This window comes from Apteryx mantelli, chromosome 5 (assembly GCF_036417845.1).
Source record: "Apteryx mantelli isolate bAptMan1 chromosome 5, bAptMan1.hap1, whole genome shotgun sequence".
Lineage (NCBI taxonomy): Eukaryota > Metazoa > Chordata > Aves > Apterygiformes > Apterygidae > Apteryx > Apteryx mantelli.
The window spans coordinates 88040639-88048436 of NC_089982.1; positions in this window are offsets into that span (position 1 = coordinate 88040639).

Here is a 7798-nt window from a genome sequence, read left to right on the forward strand (position 1 = left end):
TGGCTGGGCGGCGGCGGCGGGTGAGGGCGGAGGCGGCGTGGAGGGAAGGACGTGGGGCCCCCGGTGAGGCGAACGCGCAGGTTGGGGGGGCGCCGGGCGTCGGGCTGCGTCCTGCCCGCTGCGGCCGTCGCTGCGTGGACGCGGCGGTGCGGTGCGAGTGGGGGGGGGGGGCGGGCTGGGGCCGGGCGGCGGGAGCGGCGGGAGCGCGGGGCAGGGTGTGCTGGAGCGCGGGTGCGACGTCGCGTTTTGCGTGTGCGGCGTTTAGGGCGCCGGTTCGTTGGCGGCGCGGGCCGGGCAGGAGCGGGGGGGCAGGCGGGCCCCGGAGCAGGGTTGCGGCGCGGCGTCGGCGGGAGGACGGCTCGTGTGGCGGCAGGCTCGGCCGAGAGCACCGGTAAGTGCCGAGAAGGTTGAAAAGCTCTGGAGCGAGCAGGCTGCAGGTGAATTTGAGTCAGGGCCGATTAGTGCAGCCCCAAGTTATTTCCTTGAGAATTGTGACCAGGCAAGCGAGAAGATGGGCAGAAGAAAGACCCTCCCAGACACCCGGAGGCCCCCCCCCACCGCCAGGCACAGAGTGTGGGCGCCAGCCAACGCGGGCGCCAACTGATCGAAAGCCTGCTGAGCCGCGCCGAGCCCTGCTCCTTGCTGTACAGCTGCCCCAAAGCCATGGGGTTGCCCAGTGCAGCACGTGGCGATGGGTCCTCCATCGCCTCTGACGTCTGCCGGGCAGCCGTCTGCTGCACGGGCGTCTGGATGTCTCCAGCAGTGGCCCAGCAGCCTGATGCCTCCTCTTGTCTGGGACACGGGGTCCTTCACAAAAACACAAAGCGTCGCTCAAAATGCGCGCACATACAAAAACAAAGCTCATGGGAAAGAGAAAAAGAACGTGCATGAGTCGAAGCGTTTTGTTGAAAGTGAAATGCAATTTTTTTCTCTTTGTTACAGAGATGGAACCCCAATGATAGCAAATGCTGACAAAGAGAAAAGATGGACAAGTGTTTTTTTTGTGATTAATATCTAAGGACACAACGAAACAAGGCAGCAAAAATGCAGCTTAGTGGATCCTTGATAGCACCAGCAACTGCTACAGAAGGAGGTGTTCTGGCATGGGTAACTATTGATAATGACTGTTAGTTATTTCAGCCTCCTGGAAGCAGCACTGAGAACTAAGTAACCCGTTCCTACCCCGTGGATATTGTTAACTGTATCTGCCTTAGTTTTGCTTTGGTTGTTTCTATTTTGTTTTGTTATCGTGCATGCACGTATAGAAAGGGAAAGCTAGAATATTTAGTTTTTAGATTCATTGCCATGGCTGAAGCTGAAGAGACCAGAAAACGTAAGCAAGCCGAAGTAATAAAATCAAATGGAACCAAGTGAGAGCTGTCTCCGTCGCCCCAAAAGGGAAAGCCCGTTCCTCCTGGCGAGGAAGGTTCACCGTTAATAGCGATCGGAATAACAGATGACCGACATCTAACGGAAGGTGCGTACGCGTTACAAAAAGGATGCTGCGTCCGTCCGTTTCTGTGCACGTGACTTTCTGTGTCTGTGAAGCATCGTGCTTTAAGAGCTCCAAGACAGCAAATTATTCTCTTAGGGGAACGAATGGTGGTCAGGTGGCCAGAGTTACTGAAGAGGAAGTGAGGGGGAGGGGGAAGTGTCTGAACTGTAAAATTAGAAGATTGCTTTCAGGAAGGCTCAATTAGTGCAACCCCAGGTTAATTGCCTGGCAATGGTATTTGGGGCAGCAGGAAGACAGCAGCTAGAAGAAAAGTGAAAGCCTTGCGGAATGAAGGCTCCTTCTCGTCAGTTCCAACTCCGAGCAATCTTAGGAGGATTTAATTTCCTCCGGCAGCGTTAACCTGGCTTTGCTGGTATCGGCGCACCGTGATGGAAATGACCGGAAAGGAGTCAGGAACGGAACCGGAACGAGGAAGGTGACGCTGCTTTCGCTAAACTGGAAGGAGCGGCCGTAAAATCTGCTGCCCTCAAATTCCCAGGACAAGGCAAGCCTCTTTCAGTAAAGCTTTCCGCATCTGCTGACTCCGTGGGAGCAGCACCGTTAGAAAAGAGCGGTAGGGAAAGTGGGTGCCAGTAGCAGCATCCTTCCACGCCCTTTGGGGCCACAGCAAAAACTCTCCGGCTGTGGGAAAGACTGTTTAGCAGCCATCTGGGCTGTGACCGCCTTTGAGACTTTTGCCTTTGAGAGCGCAGAGGCAATCCAGCCTGCTCAATTCCCTCTGAAGTAGCTAATGTCAGGGAAGTGAACAGACAGCAGAGTATCGTCTATCCAAGTGGCACAGCGGGCACTAATCTTAACGAGCGGGACAGGGTGGTGGTGGAGGGGGGTTACTGTGCAAGTGTTGCAAGAAGTGGCTCTTCTTGTGCGTGTCTGAAGTGACAGAGCACGGTAGTGCCAAAAATGCGGACACAGAAGGTTTCTGAAAGATTGATCTCTAGCGGCTACTTAGTCCAACTTCCCTTTCACAGCAAACCTGACTGTTGTCATAGCTCCCAAAACAGGGGATTGGGGGAAGCGGTATTTGTGGCTTGCGTATTCTCGTTTACCTTGCTTGTGTATGTGTGTATTAGATCTGCTTTTGTGCTTAGAAACAACTTTGGGTTCTTATGATTTCCTGCAGAGTTTGAATGTTTTTTTTTGTTTTTTGCTTTATACTTTTGTAGGGCGATGGATTTTACTAAGCCTCCATCAACAAGCGCTGGCTGGCAAAGTTACGTCACGTCCTGGCAGAGACTCTTAGGCAAGACGGAGGAGTTCAGCTCCGCAGCCTGCCAGAAGAGCGTCGCCCGCGAGGGGTTGCTAGCCTGGAGTTATAGGTGCTGATGCACATGGCTCGTTCTGTCAGGCGCGAAGAGGTTTGCTTTGGTTGCTGAAATTTTAGCTTGGCTTTACACCCTGTAGTGGTGGTATTTTTGTATTTATAAATTATGTTAATGCTAGGCGTTCGGCACATCGGGGAACGACTATGCTGCCGTGAAGAACTGCGGGCTCCCGCCCTCAGCCCTTTGCAAGTTATCAGGTGTCAAGAGCGGCCAGGAGACTCCAAATGCCGGCGGAAAGGTTCTCTGCCCGGTCCTGACGAGGAGCCCTCGGCCGTAGGAGGGTCGGCCGCATCCTTACCGGACTTGCGAGTGATAAGCCGCAATTCACGGAGCAGCAGGGGAGGTGGGGGGGAATAGCGCCTGGTAGCCCGGCGGCTACGGCATTGCTGTTGCTAGCAGGGCCCCGAGGTCTGTGTGAAGCCTCAGCTGCCTGTTGGGAGCTTTATTTTGGTGTGTTTACCTGGAAAAAGCAGCGAGGGAGGCCTCAAATAAGAATTTTCGTGGCTAGGTGGGTAAGCTGTGAGCCCAGCTGTCTTTGCCTTGCTTTGCCGCTTGGTGTCGTAACAGCGACTTGGGACCCCGGAATAAAAACTGTTACAGGGCTGAAGGGAGGACCTGCATTTGCCCAGGTTGGGAAACCATCGTTAAAGCTTGGGGGGGGGCCAAGCTCCAAAAGGAGACTCTGCCGGTGACCTTGGTGGTCTGATTCATTTGCAGGCTGACGTTCTGAGGGCCGGCAAGCGGAAGAGGAGCAGCTCAGCCCGTTTGGTTGATTTCGGTGATCCTGTTTTAAGGAAGCATGTGAGTACAGAAGGGGTCTGGGAGGGTTTTTGCACAAGGCGGGAAAGAGCGAGGAAGACTGGAGAGCGTGGAGAAACTAGGTGCCGCGGGTACTGAAGCTGTGACCAGCTCCCTGTCCCTCTCATCCAGCCCCCGTTCCTCTGTCCGCTTCTCCCCCCTTCTCTTTTGCTGCCTGTCCCTCTGTCTGCCTCCCCTTTCCTTCTTTCCTCTCTTTCTTCTTCTGTCCACCTCCGTGTCCCTCTTTTTCCCCTCTTCTGCTCCCCGGTCCTCTGTGCAGCCCTCCATCCCTCTGTGTGGCCCTCGATGCCTCTCCGTCTGTTCCTTTGTGCAGCGCCCTGACCCTGGGGCCGGGTGTCTCTCCTTCTCTTTCTTTCTCCATCCATCTGCCAAGCGCTCTGTTCCCTCCTTTCTTCCGTTGTGCTCCCTGGCCCTGCGTCCGGCTGAAGGTCTGTCGTTCCTTTGTGTTTTGTCTGGTGTGGCAGGCACCAAGAGGCGGTTGGCGCTTGGCAGAGATGATCAGCAGTGCCCAGAGGGTCCCACCGATCTGCCTGGCTCGGGTCACGTGAGACCCCTCCGCAGCGACTCTGCGTGCGGAGGCGCGGGGCTGTGGATGTGCAGTGGGGGAGCACTAGTGGGCCAGGGATGCGGTGGGGGATGCGGTGGACAGCAAAGAGGCTCCTGGGGAGGGAAGGTGTCACGGAGGCAGAGAGCAGCAGAGGCTCCGAGTACTCGGGTGTTAGGACGGGTGCTCGTGGCAGGGCGCTCCGGAGCTGCTGCGGTCGTCTGTGCCGCTCGTCGGCGCGGCCCGCGGTTCCTGCGTCTTGGCCGCCTGCGTGCAGACGGGGCTGCCGCGCGGTGCAGCTCGAGTCGTGATCGCGACGCTGGCATCGAGCCCGCTTTTCTGTCAGGTCTGCCTTTATGCAAACCGGTGTCTTCCCTACGTCAGCCTTGCTCTGCTGCTCTTCCAGGAGCCTGCGCTCGCCTCTGCTTTCTGGCACGCTGTCGTGTCATAGGGCTTTCCAGCAGGGTCTGTCTGACTTGGGCCGCTTGTGTTGTCCACTAGGCAGCCTGAGCGAGTGAAGCAAAATCCTCCTCCTGGCACTGTCCCGGCCAGAGTCAGTTTCCCATCAGCTCAGTCTCTGCAGAGTTTGGAGTTTCTGGAGGCCTTAGTTTTTATCCTGCCTTGGCTGGACAGCGCTTTCTGAGGGTGTCTGTCAGTGGCAGTTTCCCTGAGGAGGATCATCTACCGAAGGTTGGAGGTGGCCAGGTGACTGAGCGAGCCTGATTGTACGTGAGGGTTGCTGTGACATCCCTGCGATGAAACGGAGCCAGAGAGGGTGAGTGAAGCAGCACAGAGGCTCAGTCATAATTGCGGAAACAATTCCAGGCTTTGGACTAGGGAGTAGTTCTAGGAGGGCTGTGCCTCTCAGTAACCGTTCTGGCCGCTTTGCAGGTGCTGAAGCATAGTCCGGCAGTCGAAGGAGCGTTGTCACAGCTGGGAGCTCTGCGGAGCTCTGCGGCCGTCCATGGAGGACGAGCTCTGACTTGCAGCGTGGACACAGCTACGTCCTGGGGCTGCACTGTATGTGAGCAGGGCTGGGAGGTGGAAGGTGGTTTTGCCCTCGGTGGTTACTGGTGTCATTGGCTGTGGCTGTTTGCCCGTGGAGCTGAGAGGACCAAAAATATTAATGGTCTGTAAGAGAGATGAATTAGTGCTTGCGGTGTTTCAGGTAGGTGCAGTGGAAGTGCAGCTTAGTGCAATCCAGTGGCGTAATTCTTGCACGTGCTCACGTTTGAATGGTGGCTAAAACCGAGCCTATAAACAGCAGCTGTAACATGATTCTGGTGCGTGTCTTGCTGTTCTGCTGCCCTTCTAAACGAAGGGGAAACTTCTTAAGCTGTGGGCAAACCCCTTGGTTTCTCTGTACTGTTCTCATGCTCATGGGTGCTTTGGTGTTTCTTGCTTAAAGCTGAGGCTTTGAAGTTTTTCACTTAAGGTTCATTGTTTAGTTTGTTGTTGAGGGTCTGTCGCTCAGGGGTTCTGCTTTGGCCCCTCCTTTGACCTTTTAGTTTCCCCCTGCAAACCTCTCTTGGCCCTCCGCTCCCCTTAGCACCCCTCTAGTGCACTCTGGACTACTCTTTCCACCTTCTTTGTGTCCCAGAGCTGTCTTGTGGCCCTCAAGTCCCCTTAGGACCCATCTAGTCCGCTCAGGACTCCTCCTGAGGCCTTTGTTATGCCCCGGAGCCCTGCTTTGCTCCTCCAGCCCTCTCAGCGACCCTCTAGTCTGCTCGGGACCCCTCTTTTGGCCAAAATCGTGCCCCAGAGTCCTCTAGCGGCCCTCTAGACCCCCTAGGACTCCTCTAGTGCTCTCCGGACCCCTCTTTGAGTCAAAATCGTGCCCCAGAGCTCTCTTCTGGCCTTCCAGCCCCCTTTAGCACCCCTCCAGTCTCCTCAGAACCCTTCCAGCTGTCTTCCCTGTTCCCCAGAGTGATTTTTTGGCCATGGAGGCCCCTTAGGTCCCCTCTAGGGTGTTCTGGACTGCTCCTTTGGCCTTCCTTTTCCCCCAGAGCTGTCTTCTGGCCCTCCAGCCCCCTTTGGACCCCTCTCGTCCCCTCTAGTGCCCCAGACCCCCTCGCCTGGGGGTCCCTCTGCAGCCGTGCCTGGCCCCCGCCCAGCAGCCCTCTGTGAGGCGTCGGGCCCCCCCATGGGTCACAGTGGCCCCCACAGGTCACAGTGGCCCCCACGTGTCACAGTGGCCCCGCGGGTGCCCTCTCCCTCCCGGGGCCAGCGCTGGCCCAGTGGCTCGCGACTCCCACGGGAGGAGGTGCTGGTGGAGCAGTGCGTCCGTCCAGGGAGTCCTGCCGCGATGGGGGTGCTGCGAGCGCTCCGAGGTGGGTGCCGGCACCATGCTCGGCGCCCTGCCTGCTGGCACGTTGGTGGGGGTGACGGGGACCTGCCAGTGCCCGCGTTCCCGGCTCGGGGAGAGCCGAGGTCGCCCACTTGGGGCCAGCACCAAGCTGCCCCGGGCTGCTCTTCTCCAGGCTGCGCAGAGCTGGCTCCAGCGGCCTCTCCTGTCGCCCCGTGCTCCGGCTGGGGAGATGTTTGCCCCGACTCGGGGCCAAGCCCTGCGGCTGCCGGAGCGATGCAAACCCTCCGCTGCTTTCCTTCCAGGTTTCTTCACTTGTGTACGTCCCCAGTCCGGACCTGCACGTGGCGAGGACGGCGGCAGGGTGGCCGGGTCGGTTCCTGTGGCCATCGCTACCTTTGCCGCCGTGGTGACTTCTCTGTTGGACCGGCTGCAAGACGCCAAGGTGAGGCGGAGGCATCTTGCAGGGCTACGTGGGGGGTTCGAGGGCTCCTGGCAGCGCCCCGGCTTCCCCGGGTGCCGAAGGCTGATCTCGCCTGACAGCGCCCCTGCCCTGCTGCTGCGCCTCATCCCAAAATGCTGATCCTGCTGGTGGCGCTGGGCAGATGCTCCCACACACCCTCCTTTCCCGCAGGAGGTGTTGGCGTCCCCAGGGTTCGGGTTCGGGTTCGGGTCAGGAAATCCCAGCGCAGGCTTTCTCGCCTGCTCCCGACGGCTGCGCTGAGCGGTGCCGGTAGCTCATCCGCGGCGTTGGCGTAGCAGAGCTGCTGTGGGGCAGCACGTCCCATCGCTGCCGTGTGCGGTGTGTCCCCAGGGTGGCAGAGCGGAGACCTACCGCGAGCTGGAGAGCGTCTTGTGGGGCGACGAGAGCCGTCTGCAGAGCTCTGTCGTGGACAGAGTGATAGCGGTGGCGTGCGAGGACCTGCGAGCGGCCCAGGTGAGCTCGTTCTTGCTGAGGGTGACCCCGGATGCCAGCGTCCAGCCCGGCCGTCCTACGGAGAGGCTTCGGGATGCGTCCTGGCGGGGGGTTGGGGCGGTGACCCAGAGCTGTGCAGAGAGGTGGGGGCGGACTGTTTGTGAGCGAGGGACAGTCGGAGTCAAGTTCCCGGTTCCTTGTCCTGCCTGGAGGCCAAGCCGTGGCAGACGGCCGGTTGTGCTCCTGCCACACGCGAGCTGCTGTCTTCCAGGGTGCGACGGCCGCCGTGAGGACGGCGGCTAGTGACGTCCTGATGGCGCTGGCCCGCTCCCACTTGCACGACGTGGTGTCGGCGCTGCAGGGCCGCCTGAAGGCC